The 19,805-nt window shown below is 46.5% G+C and overlaps 1 protein-coding gene across 4 annotated transcripts in view; it reads right to left on the bottom strand.

The window, feature by feature from the left end:
• ZFHX3 (zinc finger homeobox 3) overlaps nucleotides 1-19,805 on the bottom strand; it is a 126,438-nt gene that overhangs the window by 42,498 nt on the left and 64,135 nt on the right. The window lies entirely within an intron of this gene.

Here is a 19,805-nt window from a genome sequence, read left to right as displayed (position 1 = left end):
CTTGAGAGACAGGTACCTAATGTCACCCAGCACTTTCCCAATGACTGCTTGCTAACTGGCCGGGAGAGAAGCTAAAGACGAAAGCAGTGAGAGCCACTGAAGAAACTGACCTACACATCCTCTACAGCATACCTTACAGTAAAAACATCGCCTGGCCTGAGAAGGTTCTACCGCAACCACACCATGGACTGAAGAAGTGCAGGAACTCACGAGACTGCTCTCAGCACCTTCTGTCACAGCCTTCCCCCACATCCCCAGCCCAAACTCTTTGGACAAAACGGTGCTGAGCAGCACTGACACTGAACACCGAGACCCCCCCAAATTCACTGCAGAAACAGCACAGCTCACTTCTGCTTGGACAAAGCAAGGGGTAGCACTGTCTTCTGCGGATACGGCCCTGACACAGGCATAGGAGGAAGCTGTTGAGGGGTCTTCTTTCCATCCCAGCGACAGAAAGAGTTTGAGCACGTATGCCAGTACTAGTACAGGTGCTGAAGCATCAAGAAAGAAAACAGGTGCTGAAAGAGGAGAACAAAATATAAAGTGCCAGTGCCCCACCTGTTAACAAGACTATCACAGTCCTGAGGCCGTGGTTTCACAGAGCGTGTCGACATGGCACGCGCAGCTCCACACAGAAGCACCCTAGTTAGCCAGGACACTGGAAGCAAGACAGCTATACCTGCCAGACTTCTTAGACCAGCGTATAACAGCCACGTCTATCATCTAATATCTTGGCTATTTATGTACAGCACATGCAGCTTGACAGCTTCCGTGTAACTGACTGGGGCTACTTGACACTAGGAAGAAAGGTACTTCTAAGCCACGATATCCTTTTTTAGGCATGATAGCTTATACTTTTAACTTGCATTATCTGGCCACGGTAAATCCTAGGCTATCCTGAGGCTTTATCTGAACTAGCTAACTAGTTAAAGGAACAGCTCTCCGCCCCCCCTAACAAAAACAGGGCTAGAAATCAGGGTTAAAAATAAATAAATATTAGGAGACTGTGCAGAAACTCAGCAGTGCACTTTGAGAATGTGACAACTTCCATCAGGGAGGAACTTGCAGAAGCATTCAGAGAGTAGCACTAATATTAAGTGGACATGGCATGATATATAAGAGCTGTGATTCACACTCTTCCCCTCTTTCACTTTTTTAAAAGCTCAGAACTCTTGAGAGCTTCAGGGATCCCAATGGTCTTCTGCTGGGAACCAGGACCCCAGACTGAGAGGTGTGATGGGTGGCACTTTTAGGCAAAGACATATAACATGTAGAAAATTACAAATTATTGATGCAGAGGGGAGATGAGAGGTCTCCCTTGTGAGACGAGCAGTCAAGTTTGTGGGAGTTTAGGGCTGTGGAATCAGCATTTGGATTCACATTTCAGAAATCAGAATTCCAAAATTTCTTCCACTCTGAAAAACAAAACAAACGAGACCTAACCCTATCTTGCTGTCTTCAAAAAGCGGTGACCTAAGGTGAGATAGCTTCTATTTAACTGAGGCAGCACAAAAAAGCAGGTTTTAGCTGGTTTTATTAAAACCTTCATTAGGAGTTTTCTATTATTTTATTAAAACCTTCATTTTAACTTTCATTAAAGATATGGAAATTTTCAGATGGAAATCCAGTTTTTTCTTCCAGCTCAGGCCTTCCTGCGGCACCTGGCTCCCAGATGCTCCAGACAAATCGCGATCGCGGGCACAGGCGGACGAGGAGCGCATTCCTCATCGCGGGCAGAGGAGGATGAGGAGCGCATCCCTCATCGCGGGCACAGGCGGACGAGGAGCGCATCCCTCACCCAGCCCAGCTGCTAAAACCGAGCGAGCGCCCACACAGCACCCTCTGTCCGCCCCAGCCCCAGCCCCAGGGCACCGGGCGCCCCAGCAGCTCCGAGCCCCCTCGCCCCAGCCGGGCGGCAGCAACAAAGGTGGCCGGCGCTGCGCACTCCCGGCTGCGACCCAGAGGTGTCACCATCTGCCTGGGAGGAAGAGGAAGGGTGAGCTGGCTGCTGGGCTCAGACGCTGTCTGGGCTCTAACCTGAGCATGTGGAAACAATATACGTCTTCAAGTGAACTGTCTGGTTCGAGGGAAATAAAATAGGACATTCATAAGCAGTTACACCATCTGTCTTTATACCATCATCATCATCATCATCATCAACGAGGGGAAAAAATAGCTCTTTAAAATGGATGAAAGCCCAGGCTGACAGTAACCGGAAAAATGTGAGCTATGAATACCAATAAAGGTAGAGAAATGATTAAAAAACAAGGATACAAACAGCAAATTCCTCTGCCCTGCTCAATGCGCAGCCCACCRTAACGCACAGGCACAGTCTGTCTTACTGGTCGGTGTCTTAACAAAGCCACCAGACAGATACCTGTACCAAGTATTCACCAAACCCCTCTTCTTGGAAACGGCTTTTCTCTGAGGATAAAAAATCTGCCTACTTGGCTCAAATACCTCTGCACTGGGCAGGCAGGCAGGCAGGCAAAAAAAAAAAAAAAAAAGGCATGCATGCTTCAAAACCTTCTTTTCCCTCCTCCAGCCTAAGCAGATTTTTTTTGAGGACTGTTTTTTAAAGCAGAGTGGGAGGGGAACAGAATACAAGATGCATTTGTCCAGGGAGGCTTCCTAGGCTCCAGACGAGCTGGGAAAGACCGTGTTTCTGCCTTTACTTGGCTCCTCGCTGCAGGGGCCTCTGCAGGCGCCTGCAGGACCAGGGGCAGGTGAGAACATCCCTCCCTGCTCCTCCCCGGGGCCTGGCCGCTGCTCCCGGCCCACCTGGGGAGGGTCCCTGCGCGCAGACGGCCCCCAGGGATGCAGCGGCCAGGCAGGGAGGCTCAGCGCGGAGGGGGGCACACGCAGCGGGGGGAAAGCGGTAACTCGGGCTACCCCAAGATCCTCTGCCAGGAGCCGTTTCTGAGAGGCCAGTAACAGCTGCGCTTCCCAAGCTTGGTCTAAGCGTACCGCAGCAGTCGGCGTCCGAGCTGAGCAGAGGGAGAGCCGGCATGGAGCTTCCTCAGCCGCCTGCACGCGCTGCTGACGCTTCCCTTCCTCTGAAGCACCAAGAAGCGGCCTCCAACAGATTTCAGACAACGCGCGAACATGTCACTTGACCCAGCTTTTAACAATGAGATCCTCCAACACAGGCAATAAAACGCAGAACTCCTGTTCTCAAGGATTTGCACCCACGTAAGCACAGGCCTCCTTCTGATGACAGCTCTGCAGCTGCTGTGTTGCACTGGCAACTCCAGCGCTGCTGCTACGAGATGGAGAGCCTAGATAAAAAACACCTGAGCGAACGGTACCCAGCCATCTGTCCTCCTGCACTTCTCTGGGGCATCTTTTTGAGAGGACAACACCACCACCACACCTGCCGGGGAAAGGTTCTCTGTTCTCCTTGATCCTTCACCCTTCAAGCTGCACATGAAATGAGGAGTTCTCAAGCTCCCGTTTTCTTCCATTCTAATTGACTGTAAATCCTGATGTCACACTGTTCCCGTACTGCCTTCAGAGCTGACCACTGCCTTTTACCTAAAGCCTGAAGACCCGCATAAGGTAGCCCTGCAGCTGAGGAGTAAGAATATCCTGCGACCTACTCCCAAAGGCAGAATGAGGCTGCAGGCGAGCAAGATGCAAGAAATGTATTTCCAAAGAACTGCAATTCTTTTGTTACATAATAATGTTGCTGTTCGATTACAGCAGTCTGAGGCTGTAAACCACCGTTTATTATGACTGTCTAAATCACCTAAAGGCTTTATTTTATTTTTCTTACAGAGTTTGATCAGAATTCCACCACTCGTTCTGTAGTTAAAAGGTACTCAACTCAAAGCCATTTGTCCTAAGAAGCGTCCTAATCAAGATTGATATCCAAGGGGTGAAATTTCCCTGCAGTATTTAAGCAATATATCGAGAGTCTCCGCAGGCCAAAGACTGACTAGGACTCACAGAGAGCGTGTCTGGGGCGCAGCACCCAGAGGTACGGAAGCGTGCCGTAAAAGATATTTTGTCAGGTGCGGATGGGGTTGAGTCCTGGCCTGGGAACCTTAATAAGGGGCTCCTGAAGGCCAGARATGCTGTTCTAATCTGTGTATAATGGGTGTAGCTGCTAGATGGGTATCTTTGGTGTCCAGACGCTCCAACTGCCCTTCCTGAACTCAGAAATCCTGTGCAAGCGGACTTCACCCTCTGCGAGGAGCTCACCAGCACAGGGGCAAGGGCTGTCGCTACAGAATTTGCATGAGGCAAATTGTGTCCCACTGAAATACAAACACAAGCACATGATGCTGTATTAATAAATATTCTTAAAAGAATTTTACAAATGCCTGGGGTCAGTTCAGTACCAAGAGTAACTAGCTGTAGCTACAGGGCACCTGGAAGGCRAAGGAATCTGCTATTCCATCTTCTGAAATCTATCCAATGCAAATTCCTAGGAAAAGTCTTTTCTTCCTTTGTGAATAAATCACTTCAGACAGTGGCATTTCCTTTTAATTTGAAATTAAACCACTCACTAAAGGGGTGGGAGAGAAAGAGGGAGAAGACTCTGGAAAATCCTGGGTATTTTCTGACATCTGCAGATGTCAAGAAATCTCTGAGCCCAGCAATGTACTGAAAATGCGTCTGAATCCCTGCACGCAGTTACACAGGGTCAAACTACAACATTTTTGCCCCTTTTGAAATGGAGATTAAAAAAAGTTTGAATGTGTGGAGAAGTTACCAAATCCTGACTGAATCTATGCCAGTTTGAACAGCTTACGACCTCTCGCCTCTCCTTCTTCCTGCCATGTTTTCCTTAACAAACCAATATCTCTTACCCAAAGGGATAAGGGGCATTGCAGGGGGGACGGAAACGTAGGGATGGAAGAGAAAGAGCGCGCATTTGCCTCCCCACCCTCCGGCAGGCTCAAGAGCTGAGAAACATTAGCTGTCATGAACCACAATCAAATCAGGTTTGAAATATTTAGCAGTGGCTTGGAAAATGCGGTGGTGCAGCTCTGACAGGCGAGATGTGCAGACACCCATTTTCCATTATAATGGAAATATCAAGCCTGTTCTGAATATGTATAACCCAGAAAAATGTATTGATTTTTCATTCGGCATTAAAAAAAATGAAATACCCTGCAGCTGTCAAAAGCCTTTTGTTAAAAGCTCATCTTTCCTGGAATGAGGTTTACCAGAAACAAGTTTTAATTGTACACAGGGTCTCTCCTTTGAAACAAAAAGAATTCCTGATGCTTCATTTTCAGGATAACTAGCCAAAAAAGCCCATAGAACGACAGAATTGAGACCCGGCTGACCTTTGCAGGCTGATACCGGCAAAGAGAGGTGACAGCTATGCCCTGCGCGTAGTCAGCTATTCGACTGCACATGCACACAGATGCATGCATGCACTGACATACCATACCGTGAGGCTACAGGAGAAGCTTCCCAGTGCTAGCGAAGAGTAAGCAATGCTACTAGCTCTGGGGAAACTTCGGAAAAGTAGTCTAGTGCCGGGCATGCCATGGGGCTGCAACCCAGACACATTTCAGAAGTACAGCAGCTTTCAACTATTTTAAACTCGAGGTCCCACACCCCTGGGAGGACATCCGCTATGGTTTGGGTCCTTATGGAATGGGTAGGGGGCTTTATCCTCAAATCCCATGGGCTTTAGTCYGTCAAGCCAAGGTGGATGCCATCTGCCTTTGGGCTCTTCCTGAGAAGCCCACCAGGAGCACGGTCACCCCGTAAGCTGTGCAGGGTCACCCTGAGCAAGGTGTGCTCTTCCTGCCTGCAGCTGTTGTTCAGCCGTCCCCAGACCGCGCGCAGGTAAGACTGTGACACTGGCACAGAAAGGGTTTTTCGTCCCCCGCCTGAACCAGCCGCAATGCAAGAGTGCTGTGGGACTGCAGAATATGCACGTGGAGAGCCAGTCCCATCATGCCCACAGGCCAGGTGCATTCAGCTGCAGAAAGAGAGTAAATACAGAGTCTGAAAAGGAGGTCTATAAGGAATTGGTGCCAACAGTTCAAAAGGATATGCAGTTCCCTGGGAGTCTGGCTGACCTGCTGCTTCGGCACGGTGCTGGTGAGGTTACGGCTCCCTGTAAGACTTATATCAGACATCTGATTATTAGACATCCCACAGTATATTTAGTAGGAGGCAGGGCACTATCCCTGGTGCCACAGTCAAATCTCAGCTTGAGTAATACCTATCCCCACTCCCACTGGGTGATTCRAAAGGCTGTGGGATTTCTGAATTATGGGCTACTATCGTCAAAGCTGTTGGGCTCCAATCCCGCAGAGTGCAGCACGGTTCCTGTACGCAGCACGTAAAACTTCCATATCCAGAGGAGAAAAAAAGTTGTCGCTCCGCTTTCTTTTCCCCTCCGCCCCAGCTCCCTCACTTGTATTTCTAATCACTCACTCTTTCAAGGGACTCATTTAACCCACACTGCTGTAGGTGAGCAGAAGAGGAAATGAAGCCACACGTGTTACTGAAGCTGCTGGYGGCCTGAGATGAGAACACAGAGATGGCGAATCCCACAGCTTCCTGCCCTTTTACTTACTGAAATCTGAATAGGAGCACAGTCTTAGAAAAGGTTTGTGAAAGAAGATAAGTTATCAAGGGTTAAGACACAGAGCAACATCCTGGAAACAATTTGACTATCTGTTTGTGATCAGCCCAACAGAAAAATAATAATAATAAAAAAAACCCCCCAAACTTTCCACCTCTCCCTGACTTGCAGACTATTTGCATGTAAAGTAAAGACAATCCATCCACGCGGAAACATAGGAAATCCATTTTCTGATGTTTTGCTGATGTCTTGTGCTTCTCACCCTGCTCTAGCTCGTGTGGGACARGCCTTTTCCTGAAGGACCCTTGGCTACCACACAGTCATTGCCTTTGCAGCTCAGATTCAAGATGCATATATATGAACAAATATGTTCTGTGCTATTTCCTAGCTGAACTGCTCTACAGAAACTCATTTATTTTTTTCACTTTCAGGAAAGGGAAAGCAGGACTCCAAGGAGTGAAAAGAGAGCACCAGGCACAGGTTACAAGAGGAATGCTGTGGAGTGCCAGCCTTCATGCAAAAACCTTGTGGGCGAGTCCTACTCATCTGACATAAGGCTGCAGAAAAATAACAATCCCTACAGTTATCTTGGAATAATGACACTTATTTCTAAGATAACCCTGCTTAAAAGCATGGTCAGAGCATCTCTGTGCTGTTTTCATTGACAAGAAAGAAAATGCAGACCATGAACATGTCCCCAACTGCAAAGCCATCCTCTAATGCCTATCTTCTCAAGGTGAGGCAACTTTACCTTGCTTTTGTGCAATGACTACAGAGTCAAGTGTTCAGATAAATAGAACAAGAAATTCAGCAGCAAAAAAACTGCTTACAATTTTTCAGCTTCTACGTCTTCGTTTTCCCCTCCAAAGAAGAATTCCAAAAGTACTGGCCACTTTCCATGAACAGATCTGACAACCATCCAGTCTTTGATTATCTCCCAAGCAAGCTTCTTACTGAACAGAAATGAGATGACCCTCCGCCATATGTTAGCATCTTTCCTTCTTTAATATAAATGCTTTTACTACACAGTTATTTTTGCATTCAGTCACTTTATCTGATTTGCCAACTCCAGCCAGAGGCCCCATTTCTGAACACTCTAGGTATAGCTCAGAGAGTTTTATACGGCTGAGAAGTGCCCTCAGACATGGTGCAGATGAAAAAGATGGATGAAATCATGCAACCTTTTGCTTTGTGATTTTGGTTTAAAAAAAAAAAAAAAAGTGTAGCAGCACTAAGAACCAGAGTAACCTTATTAAAATAGATAATTAGAAGAAAAAAAATTTCTGTCTTTGAAAAAATAAAACCCAATAGTAATGAAATTTACCACTGTTTTTTTAAAGAAAAAATAGGACACTGAGCAGAAACAAGAGGCTTGTCTATGTCTACGGTGCACAGTTATTGTCAGCAAAGGAAGAGGCCTAGCCTTGAGGAGGAGAACCCAAGATTTTCACCTTTTTAATTTCAATTTGTCATTTCAGCAGTCGGCCCAAACCTGCCAACATTACACATGTGGTTAGCTTTAAGCATGTAGGAGACCCATTCACTTCGCTAGGATCTGGATCTCAGACAGCTACGTGCAGAGAATGAACTTAAGAAAGGCCTTGATTGCTTTGGAAACCTTCATTTCCCTGGCAAGTCAGACAAGAATTTAGCCCTGCAGAAAATAACGTATTAGAAAACAGTTCTGCGCAAACAAGGACCGTTTCCAAGCTAGAGTAAACTATGAGATGCTCCCCTTTTACAGTCGCTAACCGAAGGCCACGTTTACCCAGCGAAGAAGGACCAAGTCAGTGACGTGGACAAGGCGTTATGCAAAAGCAGCTTTGAAGGTTCGCAGCGGCACGGCCGGGCCGCGGAGCCTCCCAGCCGGCGAGCCGTGGACAGAACGGCTCGGGCTGCTGCTCGGACCGGGCAACAGAAACCGCCACCTTCACCTGCAGTTCACATTCTCGTTCCCTCCGTTTGCCTTCCAAAGGGTTCTGCAGCATAATAACTGACTGCCGCTAGAAAAACCTCTGARGGATGTACGCAATCCCACGCAAAGAGAAAAACGTCCGAGAATCAGCTCCCTGAGACAAAGGCCATTTGCATGTTCGTGCAGGAACAAGGGTGCCTGTTTTTTGCAAACGGGACTAAATTCTAAGTCCGTGGAACCCAACAGGGATTTGTCCCCTTGAATTTCATCACAACTAGAAAGGTTGCTGTTATTTTCACACATGAAATGTAAAAAAACCGGCAAATTCCTTGAGCATATTTGTAGTGGAGCGTAATGTGATTGTGTTGTCATTTATGGGAAATAATCGCAAGCCCATCTCTCTCTTTCCCCCCATTTTCCAGTCCAAATAACCATGAAAAATTACACTTCAATGTCAGGAGGACAACAAAGGAGGGGCTTTCTCCTGCGGCTTGACGGCTTTTCAGTCCCCCCGCTCCCCGCCCCCCCCTTTGGACAAAAACTACCTTCAATTCTGTTTCATTTTAAATGCGTTATAACAAATGCATCTTGACAAGTTCCTTTCTTTTTCTCTCTTAAACAGTATTTTGCACAGTTTAACCTAGCTCCAAACTGGAAACAGCTGGAAAGGAGACTCATGCAAAAACACAAACAGATCAAACAGCAAAACAAAAGAAAAACCCRTCTCCAGCTTCAGGTCTGCAGGGAAAGGACAGCTCAGTCTCCAAAATGGAGACAAGTGGGAGGAGGGGTTAGGAAACAAAGGCGAGAGGACCAGGAGGAGGAGAAGCCTGGAGGAGACGGGGCAGCGAAGAGGTGGGAAGGCAGGGACGCCGCAAGGGCAGAGCGCGCGCCCCACGCGCCCCCTCCGAGCCCCAGCCCGGGCGCCCGCCGGGGAGCGGACGGGAGCCCCGGTGCCGCGCTCCCTCCGGAGGGGACGGCGGCGCCCCGGCCCTGGCGAGCTGCACCTGCCTGCCTGGGTCTGGCAGACGCATGCCGCGCTACGCCCAGCAGGTATTCGGCCCTTGAAGGTACCTGCTTCCCGCAAGAGCCCCTGCAAGCTCTCGTTTCTCCTCCTTCTAGCCCCATCCCTCTGGGTCATCAGCCCATCTCCTGCCCTCCTCGCCTCCTGCTCCTCACCGAGGCTCTGCCTGCTGAACACGTGCGGTGGAACGGCCGACGCGCGACCCGAACGGCTCTGTAGAGACAGGAGGACGGAAAACACTTCGAACCGGTCCAGGCTTCCTGCAGACTCAGGCAGGAGGGTCGCACTGGGCTGGCTCAGCTGGAATTCAGAAGTAATTGCACCGATCTGCTGCAGCTGTGAGAAGACAAACTTACATCTTCAGAAAAGCCAAGATTCTTCAGGAACTGCATATTCTGCCTTTCAGAAAAAGAACCAACACGCTGAATCTGCAGCGTCCTTAATCCACAATGTGAGCTTAAGTTATTTAAAATTACATATTTAATTGAGGAGCTTTGTTTGATTGTTACTAAGCTCACTCTAGAGAGACCTTCTAGATTCCCAAACACAGACTTGAAGTAATGCTGAAGTTAAAGCTAACTTGAGCAACTCCAGGACAAGTGACATCTTCAGAATATTTTAATTATAACAAAAATTAGCTATAATTAATTTATGCCTAGCCTGAAGGTTTGGAAATGCACAGGGAGTGCTCCCAACAACCTTAACTCTTCCCTGTAACATCATCATAAGATATAGTTAAACCAAACACTAAAATGCCCTTTTTCTGCTTAGTGTTTTTTTGTTTTTAAATATACAACTCCTACTCTATTCTCACTCTCCATGGTATTGCTCCAAGGAAAAGTTAATTAATTCGTTGCTGACCCCTTTCTCTCCCCTCCCCAAGCATTTCCTGACCTCAGCATGTTTGGAGTTCTTTTAAGCTTAGCTAAAAACTTAAGAAATCCATAATTATAGAGCCCTGTTTTAGGGACAACCAAAATATTCCTTTAACACATCACACCATAAGGTATGGATGTATGCTTGCCCATAACTCCATCTTTGTGTAGTTTTTCTGAATTTTCATGCTTTTTAAAGATGAAAGAAAGTCCAGAACTGTTATATTTTTAATAATGAGAAAACATCATTATGCTGATATAAAACATCCAGGTTATCCTTTCACATGCGACTCTCGTGACCAAGCGTACTGCCACACGCCAGCGGCAGCCAGCCACCTGGGCTAGGCAGAGCATCCCGACTGACAGCGCTCGCCCCGCGGGTACCACACCGCGACTGTGGCGCCCGCATCCCTGCTGTGCTCCCTACTCTCTGCCAGGAGCAAACACTCTCCTTCCGGGCCTCCCTGTTGCAATATGTGTTCTTTCAATAGGAAATATTTATAATGGATTAGAACTTTCCCACGTTATTTTTAAACACAAATATAGCTTCCRTCAGCAGAGTTTGCTTCATAAAAGCTTGCGCTCCACGCAAAGGCTTGCGAAAGGTTGTCGCATGACCAAATGGTCTCTGATTCCCAAAAGGGGCCGAGGTGGGGAGATGGTGCTCCGGGGTGCCAGGACACAGCAACAACGTGACGCACAGCCTGCTCAGCGGAGGAAAATCCTCAGCAGTGAAAGCAAACCGCATTTTGCCTGCCTGAGCATGACAGGCCAAAGCTGGGCCATTCCTGCCATGGAACAGAGGGGCAAAGGGAAGGAACAGAGCAGGGGTGAAGAGTTGGGCACGCGACTGCTTCTGCCAGGGAGAAAGGAAGATCAGGGTGCACCTGCGGCTGCTGCAAGGGCCACCCTGTGCCACGGTGGCAGATGCTTTCAATCTCCCCCAAACGCAAGCAGCCACCGGTCTGAGTTTTCAAGGCTTTGATGCACGCCCAGGAGCCCTGGCTATTTTGTCAGTCCGCTGCCAATGCTCACGTGCACTCTGATTTAGTCTGCCTGCGAGCGCAGAAACTGCAGCTTCTGCAGCCAAAGGAGGTCCGGTGGGTGTCAGCCTGTGAGGCTGACGCAGTAAAAGGGAGAGCGACCAGCTTTCGGCTCTGCAGCTATCACAGGATGGTCTTTGCTAGACCATCTTCCTTTATTCCCTGACGAGGACAATTCTTACTGTTGTGAAGAACAAGAAAAAGATGATCAACAGTTCTAAACAAATTTCTTCAGGTGCAGTTTGCACACGGAGTGCCAATGAGTTTAAACTACACGGAAAGTCAGAAGAGTGTGCTCTGTTGGAGCATTCAGGACAAAACCAGGGAACTGAATTTTGAAAAAGGACCGGTTTTTAAGTTAATGTAAGCTCTTTCATTTGTGATCAGATTTACTTCCAATTGCTCAGAAAAATTCATCCCACACTCAAAGATTCAGTCCAGTCATTATGGGGAGGGCATGTTGTATTAGTAATATATAATAATGCGGAGGAAACTTGTGCAGAAGTGCAAAATTTGACTCATTCTTATCTAGACTGAAGAAATGTCTGCTGCAGTGTTGTGAAGCCAGGCTTTTACAGGACCTTATTTCCAGGAACTGTCAATAGATATGAACATGGAGAATCACGAATAGCCATAAACAGTATGTGCACAGGGCCTTACTGGATCAGAAGAGGATCAATCCCACATTTTTCGTCAGGGATGACCTATAAGAAAGACTCTTGGACAAAATTCACAGGTGGAATATGATAACGAGAGGTGTTCATCTGGGTTTTGCTTCACCTCATACTGGAAGACCCTGCACAGAAGTGTAACAAGATCCAGGGACAGAACCCTTGAAACAAGGCAAACCCTCAAATCCCTCAGCTCACCAGCTCTAAAGTGGAGATAATACTACTTGTCTGCCCTTCAGAGGTGCCGAGGAGACAAATTTGATACTGTCCAAGGAACAGACACTTCAACAACAGGGGTAATGAAGGGTATACATAGACTCAACCGCAGAACATCAGCGTTTACATCTAGGAGAAAATAATTCTAACACAGATGCACCTCTGCGCTGGAGAAAAGCTGGGAAACACTGAAGTGGAATGACCTACGGGCAATGAAGAGAGCCAGAAACAAGTTGCTTGGGACTCGGGCTGTTTACGGAGTGCAAAGAGAAGGGGGCTTCTTCCCAGGGCGCCAGGGTCTGCTGGGAGCATGGTGACATTACCCAGCACACACGCATGGCCAGACTCTGTTAGCTGAGCAATGGAGAGGACGCCAATGCCCATCTGTCAGAAGGGGTGATATGGTTTAGAGCAGGGCTGGAACTCAAAAGATCTGAGCAACGTTTGTGATGCAGCCCAAATTATTTTCCATAAAGATTTTCTCTCCTCATGATTCAGTTATCCTCTTGGTAAAATGCTGCAAGACTTCCCTAGCACCTGCATTTTGTGCTTTATTGATAAAACATGCCAGCAAAGAGTAAAGTATCATTGTCATGGTACATGTTTGTTCATGTAGGCCATGCAGGCACTCTCACAAGAAGTCTAGAAGGGAAAATTGCATTTGTGATCTGTATGGTAAATCACCATATTCTCTCCTACACATGCTAGCTATACTCAGCACAATCCCAGTGTAATTTCTGATGGCTCCTGACATTGCTGCCGTGTTGACAGCTTCCAAGGAAGCAGGACCAAAGAAAATTTGTGTTGGCGCAAAGAAGGGAGAAGATAATAAATGCAAGCTCTTGTATGCACACCAAGCACCAGCTGACAGACTATCAGCAGTGCAAACCCAGAAAAATCACTGCTACGCAGCACTGGGCTGGGGGTCCCTTTCGGGACACACTTGAGGAACTCCCTGTCAACCACCAAGGCAGAGATGACCAAGTCCTAGAGGCTGAGCTGACCCTATGCTGGGCTTGGGTTAGTGGCACTAACAGAATGTCAGTAATTGCTTTCCCCTCCTACTAATAAGCTTTTCAGCAGAAGATTTCAGCTTCCTGGAGCCAACAGGCCCTTTTTCTCCACCTCTCTTGGCTTCAAGTAATTGAAAGCGACTGCAATCTCAGCCCTGACTCTCCAGTATTCAGCTGCACCCGTGAGGTCAGAGAGTATCAAGTGAAGACTTTCCATTCACCTGCATACCACCGGCACCGCATTAGCTGAGGCAGCCTGTTCCACAGCCCAGAGGAATACAAAACAAAAGGGGCTGCTAAGAGCCGAGGAAATCCTAATACAACTTGCTTGCAGTAGGGAGGAAGGGCAACCAGTTATGTCTTTGCAAGGAGCCAGCAAGCTGAATCCAAACAATGGAGCCCTGGTGACACCTCCATCTTCTTCTTCTTCTTTTTTTTTTTTAATATCTAGAACAAGAGGTGGGTTTCTTTTTAAAGAAACTATGTACAGGTCTTTAAATAATTATATTTTTTCAGGAAGCACCAGCTCCAGAAAAAAGCTGTTCTGCATAGGAGATGGCACAATTGAACAACATCAAAATGAGACAATTTCCCCTATAATGCCCATGCACTCCAGCATACAGTGGGGAAGGATCTTTCACACCCTGTCCAATCTAACAGAGCAAATGGAGAGTGTTAAATGGCTGCTCTAACTAGTAAGTGAAAAACAGAGGACCAAGTGAAAGGGAAGAGCATGGAAAGACTCCCAATGAGACACTGAAGCTACTTGTGACTCACAAGCTGCCTGGCTTGCAGACAAGCAGTTAAGCAGAATAATGTCAGTAATGGCCCGTCAGCTGGGAGAGAGGAGAGTTTCACAGTCACCCTGGGACAGTTCGCAATCCCTGCGATTCCGGTGCTCGGCTTTCCTGAAACACTAACGAGGGAGCACCAGGTGCTCCAGAGATTTGAAATGTTCCTGAAACCTGGATGAAGGCACACATCCAGGTGGTGACTCCAGCAGGGGCCTGTGATAAGAATTTATTTCTTTCAATTATGAGCTCTTGTCCCCAGTCTCAGTTCATCAGCACAGTGCAGCCAAGTCAATGAAAGCTCTGTAATGAAGTAATCAGATGCACAGCGACTTCCTGGAATCTGCTGGCTACGCACAAGCAGCCAACGCTGCTCTGAAACCAAGCAGGAACTTTTGGAAGCAAGTTCTCAACCCTGCCCTCCCTTTTGCTCCCAAATTGCATGCTATCTCCTGTTTTTATTACCAATTCAGATACAGTTCCACTGCAAGGCCTGAAGCGTCTCTTCCATTCAATGTGACTGGCATACTTGCTCATGAGTGGTAAAGAGAACTTGTCAATATGAACCAGTGTTCATTCATACACTTTATTTCTACTGCCCACACATGCCCCTCTTTAAAGGAAGGATTCCAGGGACACTTTATATATTTGCAAATGAAGTTTTCATTTTTTAATGGAGTTTGTTCTGAAATACTAATTTCCTTCAACCTGAGACCATTCTAAAATACCCTGTACATGTCTCAAGTAGACAAAAAAAATCTAAATACTACCCTCAAAAAGCAAGCATAGCACCAAAAAAAAACCGCCAGAAAAAAAATCACTGATGAGATCTCTTCTGGTGTCCCCAGGAAAAAAAACAAACTCTTGCTATTGGAAGCCTGTGTTTTAAAACAAGCATGCCAGGCTGGGTGTCACAGGAGGGGAAGGAGGGAGGAATGAAGTTGAACACGGACTGTAAATATCCCCTAGGTTTGTGCATCAGGGAGGCATGGCAGTTTCTTCATCACTATGTGATTCCACTGCCTTTGGGTTTTGTTTATTCGGTTAAAGAAAAACCATAAAAAGAAAAAAATGCACTTCCCTTAATTGCACTTCCAAAGTGAACTATAGGAAAACACTGTTAATCCARATGATGCCCTGGCTCCAGTCTAGCACCAGCTCCTTCCTTTCCTTGCTGCCTGCACGCAGCTGCCACCACTGCTGCCTCCGCTAAGCAGTTTCCGAACTTCCCAAATCATTAACCTCTCCCAGAGTGCAGCGTAAGGAGATGTTCTCCCTCTGCAGTCTGCTCAAGAGCCCTATTGATCCAACACACACTTGGTGCCTTCAAAGTTGTTTATGATCAATATGCAAATTGCCCATGGCATTGATCTGGTATTAATTTTCAATTAGGGAATCCACAAGGGGTCTCCTAGGGTCAATATCTAACAATGCAAGGTAACTCCACAGCGGAGCAGGGGGCCTGATCCTGAGAAGCCCGTTGCAGGGCTGCTCCTGCACCTTCTGCCGCAGGTCCGTTCAGTTGCCCCCAGTACCACCATTTTCTGAAAAGGGGGCAAGCGCCTAGAGGAGCCTCCTTGGGCTCTCTCCTCTGACCTGCTCTGGGGACAACGCAGATGCAATTCAGAGTTACAGAGGCATGTGCCACCACCCCACTCTCTGCCGCAGATGTTTTGCATCCCTTCACACAGGGCAGCACCTTGCAACTTCTGAGTCATCACAGACAGCATTGCAGGCAAGAGGCCGACCTCAAAAACCCGAGGCTGGAAGAGTTTTATGTGACAACAATTCATGCCCCTTTGCCAGTGAGAAAGCATAGCCCAAAATCATTTGGTCTTTGCTCTAGTGCACTGTTCTGCCTTGTGGTCAGAGGAAGGGAAATGCCTAAGCAGCTAATATAAGACCCTCACAAGTCTTGCTCATACGAATTTCTTGTCTATAAGGTATCCTGCCTTAAACCAGGCCACTTCCACAAGTGCTAAAGACAAGAGCACTAAAGCAGATAATGAGTTGGTGGTTATCACCTTTAAGCAACCCTGTTGTGAGCATTTGTCAATACACACATTGCCTTTTCTGCACTAATGCAATTATTAATGTGGATGGTGCAGAAACAGGGTGACACAATAAAGTGTTCAGAACAGCACTTCCAAGCTAGACCAAAGAGTTCAGGGCCCAGATGGAGGCATGGAAGGAGCTTTCCAATGAAATAGATCAGGTGAACATAAACACTGCATTTTCCCATCTGAACACAAGCCAAGTAAATTTGCATGTCACTGGAAAACATTTGTTAGAAATGGAAAGATCCTCAAGTGCACTACAGAAAGGTTAAAAAAGAAAGAAGTGATTGAAATTGCCTCATAAATCTAGAGAAATTTGTTCTTTCCCAGAAAAAGGGATCCCACCCCATCGCCCGTCCTCCCAAGCTTCTTCCTCTCAAGAAAGCCCCAAGGGCATCGTTTCTTTAAATTCCATAATCTTATCAAAGACGCAATGCGCCTCTTTTCACCGGATGGCCAGTCTGTGCACACCCACTGCTCTGCCACTCACTGTGCTAACCAGCACATTAGCTACCCAGGCTAATTGGTTTATGGATAACATTAATTACCATGTTGCTCATTAATGGATGAAATCTTTATTGGTTCCATTGATCAGCGGGACTTGTTAGCCGGCCTCCTAACCAATGGCGGATGTAACAAGCTCTCTTATTGGCATATCAATTAATGCAATCAATTTCTGGCCAGCGGCTGCCATTCGCTTCCCTGCTTGTTAGACTGTGGAAGACAGAGTCATGTCAAGTAAGCATTTATTTAAAGGGTTTCTAATTCTTCTTGAGCTGACTTCCCAGCAGGCTTTCTGCCACACAAGGGTTTTCTGCCTCCAGAGACATTCCCTTTCGCTCGTATTGCAGAATCAGATCTATATCAGTCACTGTAAACTAAATCATTTCTGTAAAAATATTTACCAAGTTACGCAAGTAGGACAGCTAGAGGTGTCAGATTAAGAAGTAAGACCTGTATGACTACTCCAGTTTTACACACTGAAGAGACGGGTAGGAGCACTAACCCATTCCTGAAGGACGGGCAGGGGCTCAACAACCATGCCAGGACATTTCCCTGCACACAGATTCATTTTAATTACACGGTCAGTTCCCTGCTGTTAGCACAGTTTTGTCAGGGAACACTAAGCCTTTAATATCCCTGCCCTACCCCACCTTCCAGAGTGAACCAGGACACTTTTGCATCTTTACACAGTCTTGCCACATGGGTCTCCAGACATCAGTTGGTGCCTGCACCCATTCTGTTCGTTAACCCTCAACCTACAAAAGGATGGCAGGGCTTGCTCTGCTCAAGTGCACGGGCCCTGTAACGCAGCAGAGGACAAAGCCAGTTTTGACAAAGAGCATTAACCATTATCAAACACTGGAGAAGCCTTGTGGCTACCTCTAACCCCGAAATAACGGGCTACAAGCGACTGTTTCTCAGTTTGCATGTATGCTAAACCTGAACCCGGATTAAATTACCCCAAACAGCTGAAGTGTATCAGGAAGGACATTCAGAGCAGCAGCCATTCACACATTTACAGAAGACCTGAAGGGGCTCTGGCACCAAGAACTGCTTGTAAGCTGTTCTGCTTAAGCTCAAGAGTCCTTAAATTCTCCAAGACTTTAGTAGCAGCTTTACTCTACCAGCCCCTAAAATATCTTTCAGTCTTCGAGAGGAGATGTACAGGACAGGCAAATGTGTAGAAGACAACTGTTACAATTTCTATCTGCCATTTCCACATTCAGCCATTGATAAAAGGTACCTAGCAGTATACTTCATATATACTATACTTATCCCTTACGACTATGGATTTTGGGGAGAATAACTTGATACATATACCATAGCCTGTTCCATCACCTTTTCTGGCATGTGGACAGGAATTCAAAATCCAAGAATGCCCTATATTCTGAAGTCTGCAGACATCACACATAAGGTAAATTGCTTTCAAAAAAGAAGCCAAAGTGAGCCATATGGCTTAAACAGATTCAGAAAGAGGAGAAAGGATTGTGGAGGTAAAGAGGATTTGCTGGGTCAGCCACAAGACTAATCTTTTGCTGGATTGCCATCTTTACCCTCATGAGCCCAAACTATCATCCCAAACGTGGCATCAGAGGACCATTTCAGAGACAAGGAAAACAATTTAGATTAGTGAAGGATGGAGAGGAATATCAGAATCTTCTGAGCTCTCTCGCTATAAAAAGAGAGAACAAAACAAAAGTGAAGGATAACGTTCCAGGTTAAATGCAAGCCAGCACGGACTGGAGAACAACATGCTTTACGCATGCTTTTAAATGATCATCGTTGAAGGGAACTTAGGAAGCAGCATAGATGGCTCTGAGACACTGGCTCAATATGCAAACTGAAATCCAAAAATCAGCTGCATGAGAAGCAGGGAAATAGATGGAGAACGTTACACGGTTTTACATGAGATTGGCAGTCTTGGCTGCAATGCTACGCATCATATTGGTTCTTCCACCTCAAAAAAGAAAGCTAATTTTAGGGGAAGAAAATGATGTAAAGAACACAGGACCTAGAAAAAACCCGGACAGAAACTGAAGAAATTGGTCCTACTTTCCTGAGAAAGGTGATGTATGAGACAACCTGATAAAAGAACATAAAACTGGTAGCAGTCTAAAGAAGATTAAGTGGGATTTTCAGATACCATTCTCCCATAAACAAGAAATTAATTTCAATTAATGTGACAGAAAACAAATGATTTTCAAAAGGAGTAAGAATCTCTATTTTGATTTAGAGAAACTTTGTTCTCCATTTTCCAAGGCCAACTGGCCAAAGAGATTTCAACAGCAGAACATGTTCAGAAAGAGCTCAAGCACCATCCTGCTTGGGTTTAGTTTCCCTCTACCTGCAGGAGGCCATGGTTTGTAGTGATCTTAACTCATTTCAGCATCCCACTGCTGAATTTTCAGCTGATGTGGGTGGACAGCTGGGAGTTACCCTGCATACCTCGCCACGTGATGAGATCTTGTAGCCCAGGAGGCTGACTGTGCTCTCAGACGTGGGCATGTTGCCAGAGAAGCTAACAGTTGGCTTGAAGTTATGCCATGTCAACTGTCTTGATGTAGCAGGTTATCTTTTTTAACAGGTTATCTTTTTTTTTTTTTTAAAGCAGGTGTTTGCACTTTGATGGTAAGTCTGGTAAATATTCCTGCAGCCACAGAGGTAGATGGAAATACCCAGCACGCTTTTCAGTGCTCCTGACCTTTGTCCCTCTCCCCCTCCCCCTGTCACTGCCTGCCTTGGTTCTGCCTGTATCGCTACATAAATGCGGAAAACTCAGTGGCTAATGGATCTGCAGGACCTTGCAGGTGAAACAAACACTTTTTTCATATAGAATTAGACTTGGTAATTAGATTGTGGAAATCACTGTCACAGGATGTTGCTGTGGCCAAGAATTCAGCAATATTCACAAAAGGGATTAGATAATTAAGGTTAATGAGAATATCTAGAGATGTAATTGCTAAATATAACAAAAGAATTTGGAAGAAATATAAACCCACAAGCTTTAGGGCATAGACAAACTGCTTTCTCACCATGGGCACTGTCCCTGGCAGCAGGCTGTTTTGCAGCTGATGGCTGCGAGCTGTTGTATCTCTCCCTGTTTTTCTGCCGCTCCGCACCTCCTTGTCCCATTCGGGCCA

Source organism: Apteryx rowi, unplaced genomic scaffold (assembly GCF_003343035.1).
Source record: "Apteryx rowi isolate R43461 unplaced genomic scaffold, aptRow1 scaffold_537, whole genome shotgun sequence".
NCBI lineage: Eukaryota > Metazoa > Chordata > Aves > Apterygiformes > Apterygidae > Apteryx > Apteryx rowi.
The sequence above is the reverse complement of the archived record's forward strand: the minus strand, read 5'-3'. Positions and strand labels throughout refer to the sequence as shown.